The sequence below is a fragment of the Chlorocebus sabaeus genome, chromosome 25, assembly GCF_047675955.1.
Source record: "Chlorocebus sabaeus isolate Y175 chromosome 25, mChlSab1.0.hap1, whole genome shotgun sequence".
NCBI lineage: Eukaryota > Metazoa > Chordata > Mammalia > Primates > Cercopithecidae > Chlorocebus > Chlorocebus sabaeus.
Genome location: NC_132928.1, coordinates 15,578,309 through 15,599,068, shown reverse-complemented (window position 1 = coordinate 15,599,068; position 20,760 = coordinate 15,578,309). Strand labels below are relative to the sequence as shown.

Below are 20,760 nucleotides of genomic sequence, written 5' to 3'. Positions count from 1 at the left end.
GCTGGAATATCGCTTTAAAGAACATTCTTGTGGCATTTCCAGTTCTTTTCCTTTAGGACTGCAAACAGGAGTAGCCCATCCAAGGGGAAACTGCTCCCCAGCAGAGCCGTTCTTCAAAGGGGACTTCTTCAGGCAGGAAAAGGGAACGTCTGATACTGGAGCTGAATAAACAGACTCATCAAGCTGAGTGCCAGATTGGAAATCCAGGCGCTGAAGCGTGAGGCCCTCCAGCCACACACCTCATGCATGCTATGGCTCTGCCTCTCTCCTCTCTTTCCTTCTCTCTCTGTCTTTTTTCTTCCATTCTGTAATCTTCTTCACTCAAGTGACTTGGTGGTCCTGGGCATACAACCATTGTTTTTCACAACTATTAACTGACTAATCTAATCAGCTCCAGAGGTTTCAAAGCCCATTTTTGAATCACAGACTCTTCTACCATCTCTACTCATGCAGCTCACTCTGTTTCTCAACACTCACATCTCCCCACAGCCAACAACCTTCCTCAGAGTAGCTCCTTTTAGGGCAGGGCAGATTATTCACACACACAATGTTTCAAACCCTGGATGTGTGGCTGGTAGAATCCTAGAGCTTGATGGAAACTCCAAAGGTGTGTGTGTCTGTGTATGTGTGTGTGTGTGCGTGTGTATGTGTGTGTTTCTTCAGGAAAAACTACAAATTTGTAATCTCAGAAAGATTGTAATCTACCCTGGACCCTGAAAGAGTTCATCCTCATTTACAGGTTGGTTCAGTGGCTCACAGTCTAGAGTAGAAGTGCTTCCAAATAATTAAACTAAGTTTTTACTACAATTAGTTACTCTACTTGAATAGCTGCTCACACCAAATTCCAAGCCACAGGTCATAGCAGGTTTAAGCTTAGAAACCGTAATTTATATTGTCCATACTGGAAAACTTCAGTTTTTCTTTTAAATTTTAAACAATTATGCCAGTAAATGTTGTGATTATTCAGATAATCTGGACATTAGTTTTAGTTGTTATCTATACCAGCAATCCCCAACCTTTTTGGCACCAGAGACTGGCTTCGTAGAAGACAATTTTTCCACAGACCAGGGTCGGGGGATGGTTTCAGGATGATTCAAGCACATTAGAGTTATTGTGCACTTTATTATTGTTACATTGTAATATGTAATGAAATAATTATACAACTCACCAGAATTAGAATCGGTGGGAGCCTGAACTTGTTTTCCTGCAACTAGACGGTCCCATCTGGAGATGATGGGAGACAGTGATGGATCATCAGGCATTAGATTCTCATAAGGAGCATTCAACTTAGATCCCTCACATATGCAGTTCATGATAGGGTTTGAGCTCCTATGAGAATCTAATGCCACCACTGATCTGACGGGAGGCAGAGCTCAGGCAGTAACGCGAGTGATGGGGAGCAGCTGAAAATACAGATGAAGCTTCGCTTGCTGGCCCACCACTCCCACCTGCTCTGTGGCCCAGATCCTACCGGGTCACAGATCAGGGGTTGGGGACCCCTGTTCTGTATTATACATATATCCATACATACTCACGTAGACAAAGACAATTCCCTGTGAATTTCCCACCTCTTAATTTCAGTCCCATTAGGATTTTTTTTCAAATATCCAAAACAGGCAGAGGGTTTCACATTTACCATTTTGTTCTTAATATCTAAACCCTTTTCTAGATATTTCCTTGAGGAAAAATTATTGGATGATAAATGTCTTGGGGAAGGTTTGTAAAACTCTATAGCAACTAATTTAAAAATGAAAAATCAGCCCTGTAATTTACTTAGTTTCTATCCATAATTGACTGCTGGCTCATTCGTTATCATACTTTGTGACTATCCCATATAAAATGTCCCTTTAATGAGCCTTATAAACCTAAGTTCCAACAGAAACAACAATAACAAAGAGTCAAGATGAAAAAAATGGTTAAGTAAATATCTGGTCAGTAAGGATCGCTGAGCTCCAAAGCATTTTAATTTTTTTCCCCATAATAAATGCTTAACCTCAACGATTCAGTCATATCCCACTCTCTTGTCAATATTTATGCATAGAAATTTATCTTTTAAAACACAAGCTGAGCCTCACACTGTGATTCACATTTTCAGAAAGTTTGTTTATTCCGAATTTTTTTTAGTAATTGCTGTGGAGTAATCATAAAGACAATCCAGTTGTCCTTATTGTCGTTAACCAGCAACAACAAATGTCCAGAGTAACCATGAATTTATAAATTATTTTAATACCTCCTTAGAGCTGTGTGTGTCTATCTTTGGAGAAAGAGGAAAAACTCTAACTCAGCCACCCAGAGGCTGTCTGACAATACCTGGGTATTTGGCAATAATTCACAAAAAACAGATTTTTCATTTTTTAAACGATTTTTATATAGGCATCGTCATCCAATAATTACCTGTCAAACTAAGAAGAATAAAGGTCACTGACTCTTTTTAATCATGAGGACTCTAAAATGCACCTCCTCTCCATTTGACGTGCATAGATTAGGTTCTCCATTGTGCAACAATCGGCACAAACATCACCTTAGACATGCAAGAGGGACAAGGTGGGAGACGTTCATTTCAGTTACCTTTGCCCAGGCTTTATTTGTTCTGCAGATAAAAAACTTTGGACTTCTTTACCCAACCAGTCATCTTGCACAAACAGTAAACTCCCTCAAAACTTTCTGTTCCCATGGGACCCTTGAGAAAACAAAATGAAAAAAAAAAAAAAAAGCATGATTGAAATCTACTTTCTTCGGTCAACATCCTAACATTGAGCAATTTCTTCACATCTTAAAAGGGACTGTCCTGGCGTCAGAGTAAGAGTTAGTGAACTCCCTATTGATCAAATAACTGGAACCAGTAGTAACCAGAGTCAGAATTCCGAGATTACAAACACTTGTTCCGTAACCATTTCCCGTTCCTCCCCAGAGCATCACGAGGACCTTATTCATGTTCAGTTCACCTTTGGAAAGCAATGGTTTCTAAATTTTTAGATCACATATCGTAAAAATTTTCGAGCATGTCCATGCTATGCATTTTTATTTATAAATTACATATGTATTACTCTATTCTATGCATCAAAAACACATGCACCCAAAAAAAAATCTAAATTTAAGATGAAACAAAACATTGAAATAAATAGAAGGTTAAATATATTCTTTCTGTACACCAATGGATCATTTTGGAATGTTCATGAGGTTGGATACCCTAAATCTGAGCCCACTGCTTTAAGAAATGCAGTGAACTGTCATTCTCCCAAATCCAATCACCACTTTGGCCTAATCAAAAATCTGTTTTCAAGAAAATATCTGCTATTAGTCATTATCATCTTCTGGGAAAAAGGACCCATCATTATAGTGAGGCTTCCAGCAGTATCTGCATTTTAAGTGTATGTCTAATTATGAGAAGAAAACTTTATTTTCTTTTCATATAATGTCAGGGATGCCAAAATAATTCACGATATTTGGAGGATTGAAAATGTTTCCTGGTGGCCCTGATCTTGGACAAGTTGGGAAGCTCCCCATCAATGTACATACCTGCATATAAAGTGGCAGCAGCAAACTTAGTAAATACAAAGGTTTTAAGCAAACTTAGTAAACAAAAAGGTTTTAAGAACAGCAAATTGGTTAGAAAAGGTAAGGTTAACATGTTGGGTAGGAAATTTTTCTGAGTTGACGAGTTAGATAAAGACTTTTATTAATTCAATAAAAAAATCATTTTTGTCCCAAATAATCAATCACAAGCACTTGCATAGCTCAAGTACTTACATTTTTCATGAATTTATGAAAATAATTTTCCCAGGGGAAAAGATGAGCAGTACTCTAAATTATTTTCATCTTAGTGGATATGAAGCTGAAAATTTTTTTAGAAGTCTGAATTATCCATCAAACATATGCATTGATCCAATTCACCAGGTAACTGCAAAATAGTCTACTTAACTCTAACTTATGAAAACAAAAGGAAAGTGGAGAGTGGAAACAGCTGATCAGCTGTTGAAAATGTCTCTTATGTATGTATGGGTACATATACTACACATACACATATATATGTAAACACATACATGTAAATTTGTATGTATGGAGAAGCTCCTGCCATTCAGTTTACCATCTAGTTGGGCAAATTGCATACCCATGAAAAATCATAAAGTGATTTATCAGCAGGCACAAAATAATATAGCATAAAACATATCAAAAATCTATGTGTTGGCAGAAAAGAGTGGCATATAATTAAAATCTGATTATTATAAATTTCCAGAGAAAAACGGGGGCAAACATTTCAGAAAAATAAATTGGCATGATAAATGGAAAGAAGTTTAATGTAGCAAATCACACCCTGAGGACACAGGTTTCACTAATGTGGGAAAAGGACCCATACGGACAGAGTATGAGCTATGAAATTAAAGTTAATGGATTGATAAAGGACAATTGATATGACAAGCCAAATTTTAGTTTTGCTTGAAACATCCAGGTAAGTAAGGCAACATTCATGTTGTTGTTGCTGTTTTGCTTAAAATATCCCATAATTTCCTTTTATGCTATGTAAGACAACATAAAGATACCAACATAAGAAGACACAAAATAATACTAACCTCATGTTAGGGAACTTGACATGTGTGCACAAGAATTGTGCATGCTCTTGGACCTGTTCAAGCTTCGACCTTTGTTTCTGAAATGTCAAGGTATCTCTTGTGTCATCGTGAGCCTCCTCCCCTGGCCCCTCAAAGTTGTACCACTGAATGGACATAAACTATGCCAGAAACGATAAGACCTGAGATTTGCTGAACACCACCAATTCTTCTGTCAACATTCCTGTCCTGAAATCTCCTTTTACTTAACAAACTTAGATCACTTTGTGTTTATGGCACAAGAGAGAAGAAAGTGGAGGCAAATAATCAATTATTTCTCTCCAAAAGATAATTCTCAGAGGGAAACTGATACCACCTGTCTAGTTTATCATGCACTGTCTGGGTTCACTTTTTTCTTTGTCATTGTCACAAGCTTCTCCACCTGCATGTTACCCAAACTGCTAACAAGAATGGAAGCTCATCCGGGGCAAAATCTGACTTTTCAATTTCTTTTATATTTCCTATTATGAGTCAACGAATTCAGTTTCAGCCCCCATGCACATCAGGAACTCAACATGCTTGTTAAGCAAGAGGTGAATACCCCAGTTTTGCTCAGACTGTGTTTTAAAGAATGCATTAAAAAAAGAATTCATGAATGAATCAGCTCATCAAGGTGATCATCAAGTTATGGATCAGATACCCACAAATTTCATTCAGTTTGGTTATTGAAAAAGTCAAAATGACCAAACCACAAATGACCAGAATAGATGTTTTGCACATTTCATAACTAGACTTAATATTGAAATATATTGCACAGCAGTTGATTGTGAAAACTGTCAAGTCAAAGCTAATTAAACTAGATTTTAACCTCCATAAACCAAGGGGAGTGTGCCCGTTTTGTCAACATGTTGCACCAGCACATAGCATAGTGTCTGCCACACAGTGGGTGCTTATGGCAGCTTCTCAAGATGAACACATCAATTCTTTCCCTAGTTGAATACACAAATTATTCCCCTCTTGTGATACCGAATCTATTTGTCCAACTACTGGATCCTGGGTTCTCCCATGATTGCTTTGGCATATACAAGAGGGAAGAAGTGATCTGTATGACTTGCAAGGCTAGGTTTAAGAATTTTTGCAACTTCCACCCGGATTTCTTGGAACACTTGCTTTGAGCAAGTCTGTCACAAGAGAAGAAGCCTGATTACCAAGAGACCAGAAAGTTTGCTAACCATGTGGAGAGAGAGAGAGAGAGAGAGAGATTCCTGACTAGCCCAATGCCAGACGTATGAGTGAAGAAACATTTAGATGGCTCCCGTCTCAGCTACAGTCTGACTACAACCAAATGAGAGACAAGAACCACCCACAGGAGTCTATCAGTCCCAAGAACCATGAGTGATAGTAATAAATTGTTTCATTAAGTCACTAGATTTAGGGTAGCTTATTACACAGCTATAGATAACTGAAACAGTGTTAAATGTTTATCGAATAAGTAAATGGATTGATAAAAGAAAGCCACTTAGAATAAAGGGTTCCCAAAAGAACCCAGTGAAATCCATTAAATAAATTATTTAAGTGATGTCAACAACAGTCAAGACTATCAGAAAATTGGACAACTCTGTGGGTAATTAAGGCCAAGAGGAAATCTGCTACAGAATAGAGAAAGTAATTTTTTTGAGAGTGGAATTTTCCAAATTCACTAACCATCTTGACCGTATTCATTAGATGATTGCTCAGTGCCCTACTTCCCTTTCCACAAAGTAAACTCACGATTGCATTTCAGCCATGATCCTAGGTACAAAGGAGAAGAAAACATATTAACCAAGAAGGAACATGGGGAACCAGGGAAAACAGACTTTGGGGAGCCTGATCTTTCTATGAAGACTCTCACTCTTCTCTCTCTTCCTTTAATTTTGTACAAGAGGCTCTGGGCTAGGTAATACTGTGTAAAGCAACTAAATATAGCCAGAGATCAGGGTGGGTGGGAATGGAAACAAGAGGCTAAATGTTGAGCACTAGCAGCTCTTACCTCATCACATCCCCCATAATTGTGCCATTATGCACACAGAGCTCTTCAGCTGGGTATGGTCACCATTTCATAATGATAAGAGATCAGTTAATGACCTGATCCACATCTTTCATTGTTTCGATGATTGCAAATAAGTCTGAGTCACTCTACCATTATTCTTACCACAGGCACAATTGCTTTTCTTTTTTCTTTTTTGTTTTTTGGTGAGGAAAATAAACATCAAGAGGATGTATTTAATCTTCCTTGGTGTTTTAACTTTGTGCCTTTTCAGATGAAACCACATCAGGGTCTGGTCCTCTCTTTTCTGAGTATCCATTTCTTATGGCAGAATAAGTCCTTTTCAGTGCACAAACCCACCCTACCTCCTTCTCAGTTACAGAATACTCCCCACCCTGCCCCGACATGAATACACAAACTCCCCATTCCCAAAGAGATTCCAATTTTGTCAGAGCCCAAATGTTGTGTTCAAAAGAGGTGCTCTTGCAATCACTGGAAGATGGAAGAGGAAAAGACATTTTTCAGTAGCCACAGGCAGGTTTGTAGGCATTGGCAGATGGCACATGGAATAAAATATAGAAGTGCTTTGACTAACTCTACACAATCAACTTCACAATGCAGTTTACAACAAAAAAGATATGATTGACAGTCTCCATGGATCCAATAAACCAACCATCATCAAATTTTTTTATTTGTCTGTACAAACAGGATCCAGAGGAAGCTCAGGGTCACCTGTTGGGCAAGCAGCCCTTCATGGTCACTCTGAGCAGGCTAGGGAGCAAAATGGCTTAAACAGAATTTAGGGCGGTCATTAAGAAGAATTATCAGATTTGATGGACAAAGTTCTTGAAATCTAGCTTCAACACATGGGAAAATCTTATTTCCTATTGACTCTATTGCTATTTTATTCAAATCAATTTAAAATGATTTATTGTCTGGTATTGTCTGACACTGAGGATGGAGAATTGTAAGATCTGTCCTCAAGGAGCTTTCCAGAGTGATGGGTTATGGAAGTATGACTCCTGAATTTCCCATAAGAAGGATAAGGACTACGTGTGCCAGACATTTTTTGTTGTTGTTGCTGAGACTCAGTAAGTACCATCTCTGACCCTAAGCTCCTCCCATATCACAAGGACTGAAAGCCTGGAAACTACATTTCCCAGGCTCTCTTGCCCATGGAGTTCTTAGTATAATCTTCCATTGAGAGGTGCTCTTGCAATCACTAGAAAATGGAAGAGACAAAGACATTTTTCAGTAGCTACAAGCGGGTTTGTTACGCATTGCAGATAGCAGACATGGGGCTATGTGTCAGCTTCTGAGCAATCTTCTGAGAATCATCCACTTCAGTGCTGTAGGCAGCTAAGACCATTGGTGGCAACTTGGCTTCCCAAGGATTCCAACACTTCATATTTCCTGGAGGTTGACCTTTACTCCCAGCCCTCCCAGTGATTTCATAAAACCTCTAATTCCATATGTTGTATTCCTTCTTAAAGGACTAAAATACTTAGAGAATATTAGTCAGAATGGGATAGATATATTTCAGTCATAAACACCCTCCCAACTCTGAACAGAATAACAAGATAAGGTTATTCTTCATTCGGGACATAGGCTGATTGGTTTCCCATCTTGTACCTAAGATCTCTGTGGAAGAGGAAGACAGTACATAGAGAAGGCATCCTAGAATAAAGGTGACACAGTACTTCTACTCACATTCCATTACAAAAAAAAAAAAAAAGAACTGGTCTCAAGGCCCCAATTAATTTGTAAAGAAGGGTGAGACTATGGTCTTCCTCTGTGCCCAGAGGGAGGAAATGGTATGATGAACACATTGCATCTTATCAGGCTTCTATTTTTTTAAATTAAATCTGATGGTTATATTCGATACTAAATGCTATGTCCTGTAACAAAATTCTAAAATATGTGGCATAGACTTCATAGTCTAGTAGTGTTTCTAGAAACAGATGTAATAGGCTGGATGGCTGGAGATCCATATCATGGAGTGGAAAAACACTTGGCAACATTGTTATGTTTGGTAACCTGAAAGACCACATGACTCTTGAGCTTGTAGGTGAAAAATAACACTTGTTGGTTGCTATTGACTGCTTTTGGGAACACAATAAAACAATAAGAGGCTACCAGGAAATAATTAACTGGTTTTTGAGCAAAGATAAAAAGGACAAGCATCTACTTCTAGAGCTCCCTTTTGATATCAACTTCTGTATTAGTCAGGGAAAGTAATGCTCACTGCCATAACAAACAATCCCCAAAAGCTCAATGGCTTAACATCTAAAAGTTTATTTCTTACTCACAAAAAGTCTAATCTGGATATTCCTCTGAAAAGGGATTCAGAGATCCAGATTTCTTTCATGTTATGGTTCTACATCTTCTGGCATCAGGGTTATCCTGGCATTATCCAGCCAGAAGATGAAGAGAGGGAAAGGAGAGAGAGAGAGAGTGACTGAGAGAGAGAGATTGTCTCTCTGGCTGAGCAATTGCTTCCTAGAAGGAACTCTACACTGTGGAAAGAGAGGAGGATAAATCTTCATTGGTCAGCTAGCCATTTCTGCATTGGACTCTGAAGTTTTCTTTTTGTTTCTTTTTTGCTGCCATGTAATTTATTTTCCCCACTTTAATAATACAGCTTCCTCCTGTTCTTTCCAACTTCTCTTCCTTTTTCTTTTGGCATGCACTTTCCCTTTCATCTCTTATTTGATCTTGCTTGCTTTTCTCTTTTATTTTACTGCTAATAATAATTAACCATAGCGTCCTACTCTCTACTCTGAGTAATTTCTAAGCATGAGGTGGAGAGAAAAAGATGGGGCTGTCATCTTGTGGGAGGAAGTTACTTTAGTACTTTTTCCTGCAACTCAAATACCATCTGATTCTGACTGTTAGGAGTGATAGGCATTGGAAGGGAGATGTCAAAACAAATCTACGTGGCAAATAAGATATTTGCAAGACTGTTGATGTTTTTTATGTTTCCATGATCCAAGTTCTTCAGTTTTTCAGGTTTCATGCTGGCTTTGGGGTAAAAGTTTCCAGTGTTGAGTTATTTTCTCTTTATTCAATTATTAATAGGGACCACTTGTTACTGCTGGATGAGAATGGCAAATGTGATTGAAATCATTTTCAACTCTTTAACAACACAATTATAATATTTAGACAGCTTTTTTCCTTTACAGATGTAACTCCTATCCATTTTTAGTTTGGGGAAAGAAATACACATTTTTTAAATGTGAGATTTGAGTATTTTACCATATGCAAATGCCACATCCCCCATAAGAAGCAACCAGCACAAATAACTATTTCTTCCCTACAAGCTACCTCACCCTACACTTTACTTTTTGGTTTAGGAGAGAAGAATAAGGCTTTAGTTCCTACCCTTTCAAAGTATTCCCCACGTTGAGTCCAGGATCAGTCTGCTCAGAAATTTGAGTTTTCCAAAATGGAGGTTCTTCAAAGAACTAAAAATAAACCTTCAATATAATCCAGCAATTCTCCTACTGGTATATATCCAAGAAAATAAAATCAGCATCTCAAAGAGATACCTACACTCCCATGTTCATGACAGCATTATTCACAATAACCAGGATATAGAAAAAACCTAATTGCCTATTGACAGATAAATAAATTGTGTGATATTTACACATATATACACATACATATATATGCACATATATACATATTTGTATATATGCATATGTATGTATGCATACATGCATATATATGTATGTATATATTGGAATACTATTTAGCCTTTAAGAGGAAGGAAATCCTGTCATTTGTGACAACATAGATGAACTTGGAGAACATTATGTTAGTCAAGCACAGAAGGAAAAATATTAGATGATCTCACTTACATGGGGAATCTAAAAGAGTTGAATTGATAGAGGCAGAGTAGAGTAGCAGTTCTTGGGGACAAAGAGGTAAGGGAAATGGAGGGATGTTGGTCAAAAGATACAAAGTTTCAGTTATGCAGGATGAAAAAGTTCTAGAGACCTAATGTATAACACGGGGACTGTAGTTTATAATACTGTATTGTATACTTGAAATTTGCTAAGAGAGTAGATCTTAAGTGTTCTCACTACGCACAAAAAAGGTAACTATGTGAAGACATGCATATATTAATTACCTTGATTTTAAAATCAACTCACTATGTATATGTATATCAAAACCTCACACTGCACATCTTAAAAATATACAATTTCAATTTTTAAAAAGAAATTTGAGTTTTCTGACTTGAATTAAATCTATGTTGAGCAAGACTCAACCCTCTCAATTTCACTTCATTATTTGGCAAAGGGTCCTAGTAAAGTCACAGCATCCAGCACCTTTCTATTTCTGTGGATTTTTTCCTCTTTTCTGGTGGAATATTGACATGACATTAGAGTCCTGGAAACTTGACAAGCTTCTAGAAGCACTTTTGAGAATACGAGCACTGTTTTGTATATTTGGGGCAGCAAAAATAATACCAATACATTATATTTTTTATACTCTTTATATGCTTGTCAGATATTGTGCAAGTATTGTCCCATTTAATACTCTTAAAGTGTTAAGAGGCAACTATTATTATCATCCTTTTAAAAAATTATTTTATTATACTTTAAGTTCTGGGACACATGTGCAGAAAGTGCAGGTTTGTTACATAGGTATACACATACCAGGTGGTTTGCTGCACCCATCAACTTGTCATCTACATTAGGTGTTTCTCCTAATGCTATCCCCCCCACCCCCCACCACCTGACAGGCCCCGGTGTGTGATGTTCCCCTCTCTGCGTCCACGTGTTCTCATTGTTCTCCTCCCACTTATGAGTGAGAACATGCGGTATTTGGTTTACTGTTCTTGTGTTAGTTTGCTGAGAATGATGGTTTCCAGCTTCATCTATGTCCCTGCAAAGGACATGAACTTATCCTTTTATGGCTGCATAGTATTCCATGGTGTATATGTGCCACATTTTCTTTATCCAGGTTATCATTATGGGCATTTGAGTTGGTTCCAAGTCTTTGCTATTGTGAACAGTGCTGCAATAAACATACGTGTGCATGTGTTTTTATAGTAGAATGATTTTTCATCCTTCTTATTTTGTAGATTAAGAAACTGAGGCTTGGAGAAAGTAAGTCAAGAAGATATGGCTCTTAAATACTGCCTTGGGAACTTCAACTTGACTCTATTTGACTAGAAAGCCTGTAACTTAACCACTCCATTTCCAGTCTATTTCCATAAAAATGACCCAAAGAGTTTGCATAATTATGATGGGAGTTAGACAAAGTCAATCAGCAGAAGAGAAGAAAAAATTGCAAATTCTTGTGGAAATGAATCATAGCAATAATAATTACCAACATTTCTTGAGCACTTATTTTATGTCAGGCACTATTCTAAAGCCTTCGACTGGACTAACTCATGGAATCTTCACAATGACCCTAAGAGCGATGTGGTGCTGAGAAGAATGTATATTCTGTTGATTTGGGGTGGAGAGTTCTGTAGATGTCTATTAGTTCCACTTGGTGCAGAGCTGAGTTCAATTCCTGGATATCCTTGTTAACTTTCTGTCTCGTTGATCTGTCTAATGTTGACAGTGGGGAGTTGAAGTCTCCCATTATCACTGTATGGGAGTCTAAGTCTCTTTGTATGTCTCTAAGGACTTGCTTTATGAATGTGGGTGCTCATAAAGTGCATACATATTTAAGATAGTTAGCTCTTCCTGTTGAATTGATCCCTTTACCATTATGTAATGGCCTTCTTTGTCTCTTTTGATCTTCGATGGTTTAAAGTCTGTTTTATCAGAGACTAGGATTGCAACCCCTGCTTTTTTTTGTTCTCCATTTGCTTGGTAGATCTTCCTCCACCCCTTTATTTTGAGCCTATGTGTGTCTCTGCATGTGAGATGGGTCTCCTGAATACAGCAAACTGATGGGTCTTGACTCTTTATCCAATTTTCCAGTATGAGTCTTTTAATTGGACCATTTAGTCCATTTACATTTAAGGTTAATATTGTTATGTGTGAACTTGATCCTGTCATTGTGATATTAACTGGTTATTTTGCTTGTTAGTTGATGTAGTTTCTTCCTAGCATCGATGGTCTTTACATTTTGGCATGTTTTTGCAATGGCTGGTACCGGTTGTTCCTGTCCATGTTTAGTGCTTCCTTCAAGGTCTCTTGTAGGGCAGGCCTGGTGGTGATAAAATCTCTAAGCATTTGCTTATCTGTAAAGGATTTTATTTCTCCTTCACTTATGAAACTTAGTTTGGCTGGATATGAAATTCTAGGTTATTCCAAAATTGATCACACAGTTGGAAGTAAAGCACTCCTCAGCAAATGTAAAAGAACAGAAATTATAACAAACTGTCTCGCAGATCACAGTGTAATCAAACTAGAACTCAGGACTAAGAAAATCAATCAAAACCGCTCAACTACATGGAAATGGAACAACCTGCTCCTGAATGACTACTGGGTACATAACGAAATGAAGGCAGAAATAAAGATGTTCTTTGAAACCAATGAGAACAAAGATACAACATACTAGAATCTCTGGGACACATTTAAAGCAGTGTGTAGAGGGAAATTTATAGCACTAAATGCCCACAAGAGAAAGCTAGAAAGATCTAGCATTGACATCCTAACATCACAATTAAAAGAACTAGAGAAGCAAGAGCAAACACATTCGAAAGCTAGCAGAAGGCAAGAAATAACTAAGATCAGAGCAGAACTGAAGGAGATAGAGACACAAAAAACTCTCCAAAAAATCAATGAATCCAGGAGCTGGTTTTCTGAAAAGTTCAACAGTGACCCTAAGAGCTAAGTCCTATTATCTTTCTCTTTTTTTCAGGTAAAATTGAGGCACAGAGAAATTAAGTTACAGGATCACACAACTAGCCATAAAGTAATTGAAATAAGAGCATCATGAACCTATTTGTCATCCATGGAGATAAAAATGGACAAACTGGAAATATAACTATTGTAAGTTCTTCAGCATGGCTTACCTTCTGTAATTTGCTCACATGGTCAGAACCGTCCTTAGGTAACAAGCATGCCATGCTCTGGCCCAACCTCTGTCCTCATCTGAATGTAGGAAGCTTTGGATGATGTCTGCGTATCCTCAGAACAGTCTCCTAACCATTCCTCTCTCAACCAGACCCGGAGGCATGCAGTGCCAAGGAGCTCTTCTGTCCTATTGAAAGCAGAGAATGGTTCTCTCTGAAATAAGTACAAAGAGCAAGCAAATTTAGTCAGTTTATGCAAAACACAAAATGGCATCTGCCATCTGGAAAAACACACTAAAGCCGTGAGCCGTCAAGCCCCTTTCAAGACTTTGGCATGTAAAATCAACATTTTTTTTTTTAAGTCTGAAAGGTCCATGTGAACTTCCAGCTTCATTAAATGTAATTCACCCTGCCCCCCAACCCCGATTACTGTTGCTGACATCCAATCACCCATCACACATAGTTCCCCATTTTAAAAAATTAGATACATAAGTAGATAGATAGACAGATGATAGATAGATAGATAGATAGATAGATAGATAGATAGATAGACAGATATTTTTTATTAAGTGGTGAAAAGGTCTCTGAGAGATAAGCTTACCAACAGAGGATTTTTAAAGAAAATAATAAAGAAATATCCTTCATAATTACCTTCTTTTTCACTTTTAAAATGGTTTAAACAAATAAACTTGCCTTTATGTTGCCTATATAAACTTGGAACCTAGTTTGTCACTGACATTCCAGAGGCCCAAGATTGGGGATTGATACTGCTGGTGTCTCTGCGATCACAAACTCCTGATCTTGCCTCCATCTGCACTAACCTCAAGGAGCTCAAGACAGATGAGAACAAGAAAGGCTGCTTAGGTTTTGCCTTAGTGCCAGGCTGAGTAAGCAGGGCATCCAGGCAGAAATATGTCCAGCAGACAGGAACAAAAATACGGTAAGATGCTGTCAATGCTTCATTAAGAGTTACATTTAAATGGGTAGGAATTGAGACCTGAAAAGTCACTGATGCAGTGTCAGGGGAGGGCTGATCAAACCAAATGCATTGAGAAGGAAAAGAATCACCACTGAGGATGAAGTTATCCATGGTCTTCGAATCAAGGAGGCTGGGGCACAGTCAGAAATAGCGATCAAGACAAGAACACTGGACCAAAACACAAGGAACAGTAGCTAACGTGCAATAAGGGATTCCCATGGCCTAGCTACTTTATATCCATTAGATCATTGAGTGTCACAACAATTATAGGAGGAAAGTACAGTGCATATGAGAAAACTGGAGGCCAGAGAGGTTAGGTCATACTGCTAGAGGAGTGTTTAGATTTAAATACAGATAGTCTGATTTCAGAGTTTATCCCTATAACCACCACATTTTACTGTCCAGCATATGTATGTAGAACCCAAGACTAGAAAGATATACACCATAGGCTGCTTTCTCCTGGTGATAGAATAACAGGTGACTTTTATTTTATCCAATGTATTACTCTGTATTTCCATATTCCCTATTTTATAATCAGAACTTTTCAAAGGTTACTGGGAAACTAAACTTGCTTAATGGAAAAAAGAAACAGAAACTTCATGAATGAAGAAAATTTGGTTTTCTTAGGAGCAGAAAACCATATAAGGCCAGAGGTTGGTGTCAGGATCTGAATAGTACCTAGGATTAGTGCTGGTGCTGTTCAGAACAGTCTGCTGCTGTCTCTTTCCTTGTCAATCCCATTCCAAGGCCGAGGATCTGTTCCCCAGGTCAGACAATTGGGAGTAGGGGACGGATTGTGGGGGGCCAGGATGAGGAACGGTTCATTTCTCCAGGACTGATCTGATCAGAGCATCAGATTCTCCACTTCTTTTCTTAGTTAGCACAATCTATCTATGTGTATTTGATCGTGACTGTCTCATTCCATCATCTTCTGCCACATTTAGAATTGCCTGGTGACACTTGCACCAAAACGACTAGTCTTTTGATCATTTCTTTCCCTTTCAGATTTAGGGAGATGTGCTGAAGTCTTCCAGAAGTCAGCATGCTGCTCTAATAGGAACAGATGTGAGTTTGGAATCCACCAGACCTCACTTAAACCCTTAGCTCTGTTGCTTATCAGCTGTGTGACCATGGACAATTTATTTCACCTCTTTGATCCTCAGTTTCCTCATCTGTAAAATGCAAGATGCTAGGAGGATTGGACTGGCAATATAAATTGTTGTTGTTGTTGTTGTTATTATTATCAGCAACAGTAATAACATTAGATACTATCACCCATGAGTTGCAGCAAAAGACCCATTCCTGCCACTCCTGGATGGTTGCCAAGTTGCTGCAGAAATGATGTGACAATGGACTCCAATATATTATTGAAGTGACATTCTCCAACTCCAGGGCCCGAGGAGCTTGCTGCTATCACAGAAGCTCCTTTAGGCCAGTCTTTTGAGTGTCACTTACACCAGTTTGGAAGTAATCTGCTTGCTCACCCTTCCAGCAAAGGATGTCATGATCAGCTAATGGAAAGTGACAAGAAGGGATATAATGAATGAGAGGGAGTTAAAGTTTGGGATAAAAAAAGAGCCTTGTTCTTTTGGGGAATGCACAATGCTAAGCATACCATGTTAAATCGTGCGTGTCAAATAATGGACTAATTAAGAATCTTCATCCATTTTTTTCACATCTCATTTTTGTTGTCCTTTGAAAGATGTATTTTCAAATTAGCTCTTAGCTCTTTAAATAAGTACCAACAGGAAATAAAAAGACACCTTGTCTATCAGAGAAGCAAATGATAAACTGAAAAGAAAATACATGGGAAAGGAGATGGAGGTTTTGTGGGAGATGCTGAGAAGTTTTTATCATCATAGCAGCAACTTCTTGAATAATGGAATTTAATAACATATAATAAACTATGATCCAGGAGAACTCTGATTCAATCCCACTAATTGTTTGAGCCAGTGAAAGGAAGGCAAAGTTTACCATGCCAACATGCTGCTAATGCCACTGAACACCGCAGGGAACAGACAATTGTTCCCAGCTGCCTACCTCCTCACACAGAGGGGGCACATGGTCCCTGCCCCAAACACCGAGCTGAATCTCCAACTTTCAATGACAATCCTAGTTCTAGGACCTTAAAGTCACAGAAATGTAATTTTTGCAATCAACAAACTATTGTATTAAGCAGAGAATGGAGGGGTAACTAGATACAAAGCCCCCAATTAGATTATAAAGAATAATAACCAATATGCTTTCAGGCTAATGCCAAAAAGTACAAAAACCTATTATAAATTTAATTGAGCACATGATCATAAGCACTATTTTTCTACTTACATAGTTTTGCTGTATTAAAGTAGATTCCAAATAAAGAAACACTTTTTTTTCATTGTTATTGAAAAGGGTGCTTTTTTTCTTTTCACTTTGGATCATTTGACCAATGTGAAAAATGGGAAGGTATAATTAAGAAAAAAAAATATTTTTTCCTGTCTTTACTCAGTTTTTATTTAAGTATAAAAATTAAGAAGAGGAATTGAGGCAATTATTTGGATAATACAGGTCTCTCCTAAAAGATGAGGTTTCTAATGAAAATACATTATTTTTGCCTGAATTATTCAGATAATGCCCTTAGTTTTCTACTTTATTTTATAGGTGTGGGTCTGTCTGTTGATAAAAAAAAATCCTTTGTAATCATCTTAAATGATTATTTAGGTTTTTATGACAATTAAATATATAGGGGTTTTGGTACATAAATATTATATACCTCAGGAATAAACCATCTAAAACTCTACAGAACATTTTGCAAAGCAGCTATTTAAATTACCAAACCAAAACAAGAACAACAACAACAACAAAAAGCAAGAAGAAGTATTAACTTTTTTCTCTCAGAAATGTTCATGAAACCTTAATGGTTACATTTGGCGGTAGAAGGAGGAGTGAAATACCTTTGTAAACTGATAGTCTAAAAACAGGAAAATTAGTATTGTGCCACGGCTATGAGCAGCTAATAAAGAGAACATGGTTAAAAGAGATTAAGGTTCAAATTAAGGTCAGAAAAGAGACTGATTGAGGAAAACTGCCATGTTCCATTGCATGGCAGTTTAAGTGAGACAGTTTCCCCCTGAATCAGCCTTAGGTTGAAAAATTACACTGTTGGGGTTAATAAAGAGGCCGGGCATTTGTTTGGACTGAGACTTCAATTAAAATGTTATTTGGGGTAGCCAGAGCTAATGTCTTGCTTAGAGGTAAACTGAACTGCCTTTTAAGAGGATGGAAAAAAAAAAAACAAGATGAAGAAGAATAAAAAAGACCACCTAATCTGTCAAAGACCCTGAATAACTGGCAGAAAGAATTGTGTTTGCTGGACCTGTGCCCAACTCAGCAGTGAGCATTCTTAAAGGTTTTGTGACATCATCTGAGGCAGCTGAGGTTTTCTGAGTTTTTGATTGTTGCACTGGGTGAAGAATCTAGTGTTCAGCTGAGCCTTTTTGAGACAAAGAAAAAAATCTGGTTAGTATAATATGCCAAGTTTGGGCTTTTTTTAATGCCACAAAAGGGGTGGGACCAAGAATTCTGGGTCTTAGTCTCATGACTCTTCCCCAAAGACAAAAATTGATGGATACAGTTAATTGAATTTCTCAGTCCATACCAATTTGCCCACAGTTAGACAAAACCCACCAAAGTCTGCTTTCATTTCACTTCTTTAGAGCGAGTGAAAATCCTTCCTAAATAAGTTCCTCTTCCTCTACATTCACTCCTAAATTCCATAGAGATTCATTCAGCATGTTTACTCTGGACAGCATCAAGCATACTTTGGTCAACAAAACACATTTCCCAAATTTTATAGGGCTTATACTTTGAGGAAAGGAGGAGCAGCTGATAAGTTATATATATATATATTTACAAACTGCTAACATTAAAAGAAACAACACCATGATGGAGATAGATTCCAGTTCTTTTCAGTACTTTTCTTAACCTATCCCATGAGTAGCAACATGAAGACCTCATTGCAAGGGCAAGGGGTGGCTAAGGCAGCTGGTTAATGGCAGATACAAAATATGTGATTTTCTATTGGGGAGTTGAATTTAGGATCTGGTCACGGAGATAAAGAGATTCACAGAAAGAGAGGTGGGACAGCCCCAAATAGCGTGGATAAGAATGAAAATTAACTTAAGAATATGGACGTGATTGGCATTTTTTGTCCAAACAGTGATACAACAGAGCAATTGACTGATAGCTATAGAAGTGCCGAACCAGAAAAGGTCTCTGGGCTAGGGAAAGACACTATCTCATCGAAGAAGCGGGACCAGGTAACAGCACACAGAGGGGTGCTAGGGTCCGGAGAAGAGGAAAGGAACCATTCTTGTCCCTTGTTTCCCTCATGCTGTTCAGTTTTTTAACAAAATTTAGAAAATGAACACTGTTTGGCTTGATCCCCATTCCAATTAGCCCCAAGTCCAGTTTTTTATTGAACTAAAGAAGATGTTCATGAAAGCATAAGTCCCCCCTCTCCCAATTTCACCAAAATTAAAACAAAATAAATTTGCTAACCAAGGACATTTAATCTTCAGAATATTCTTAAAGAAAATAAACTTGGTTGAAAGAACAGTGGCAGGCAGTGACTTAAGCTACTCTGGAGGCTGAGGTAGGAGAATTGCTTGAACCCAGGAGGCGGAGGTTTCAGTGAGCCAAGACCACGCCACTGCTCTGCAGCCTGGGTGACAGAGCAAGACAAGACTCCATCTGAAAAAATTAAAAAAAGACTACTCCACACACAGCACACAGAGGCATAATGCAAAATGGGAATGATAACACTTTGAAAACAAAATGCCAATAATGAGATCATTGCAAAGGGAACAGGGAACCAGCAAGCTGAGAAGTAACACAACGTCCACGAGTGCTACGTCTGTCCAAGTGGTGGCAAAATCTGCCAGGCCCAGATTGACTTCATTAGTCATTTAGAAGCACATAGATCACAGAAAAAATTCGCCTCCTCCTCACTGAGAAATAATTGATCATCACTATAAATAGAAAGGAATTAGAACACTAATTCTTCAAAGCGTAAATATTTCATTCACCAACCAGTTGTGATTTCGCCCATGGCAATTAAGAAAATATGCAATATTACCACTGGACAGGTGTGAATGTAATCAACTTTAGCAGAGAATCGAGGTGGATAATTCATATTGAATACAGAATTAATGCACAGATTATATTTTCTCGGATGTAATTAAGGAACTTGGGGAGAAAGAAGCACAATTATATAACCCATTTAGCCCTATTCACAGCTCTGTTACTCCTTCAGGTTTACTTGCACCAATGTGATTCTCATTCAGCAAATATTTGTCAGGCACTTTCTAGATATAGGACACCATGCTAGATAATGGGAATTCTACACAGAACAACCTTCTCTCTTAACATCCTCAACTCATGTTCAGTCCTCTCTGTGCCCTTACCCAGCTTGGCTTTTCTCCAAAGTATTTATCACTACCTGACATCATATCATATCTGTATTTGTTTTTTGTTCATTGTATCACTTACTAAAATACTAGCTCCAAGAAGCAGGCACTTTGACTGTCTTCCTGTGTGATGTACCCCACATTGAGGCCGCATTAAGGGCTCAAAGAATGCTATTGAATAAATAAGGCTTATGTCCAAAGGGACTATTCATTTCCATTAGGAAAAGCAGAATAAAAGAAAACTATAGTTATGAGCATGTATAATTAGGGTTTCTAACCTAGGAAATGAGGGAGGTCTTTCTTGAACAAATGACTTTTAAGTTGGACCCTGAACAATGAGGAAGAGCATGTCTGGAGAGGGGGTTAGGAGGCCTTTCAAGGAGAGACACCAGCATGTATAATGGTACTTGTGGGGTTGAAATAAAGGGGAAAAGACCAGAGATATGGAATCATGCTGAGGAAAGGGGGAGTCAAGAGATGAGGCAGAAGCCATGGACAAGAGCCAGATTATCCAAAATCTTGTAGGACATGTTCAAAATTGTAGACTTATTCCAAGAGCAATATGGAGAGTTTTAAGCAGTGACATGGCCAAAGTTCTTAATTCATGAATCTCTCTGACAAGCACAAAAGGAAACATTTTCATGTGAGCATTCTGAAATTGGGCATGAGAAGCTGCTGGAATATTTCAGAATGTAGAGAAGTAGAAAAACTTAACTATATTTATTGAGTATCAGCCAGAAGCACCTGATTATAATAGGCAATGTGGGGAGGGTGATGAC

The 20,760-nt window shown here is 38.0% G+C and overlaps 1 long non-coding RNA gene across 1 annotated transcript in view; it reads right to left on the bottom strand.

Moving 5' to 3' along the window:
- LOC103230111 (uncharacterized) overlaps positions 1 to 20,760 on the bottom strand; it is a 180,676-nt gene that overhangs the window by 144,769 nt on the left and 15,147 nt on the right. Inside the window, exon 2 of the long non-coding RNA XR_496414.3 lies at positions 13,556 to 13,769. This is a non-coding gene — a long non-coding RNA (uncharacterized lncRNA). The remainder of the gene's footprint in view (positions 1 to 13,555; positions 13,770 to 20,760) is intronic.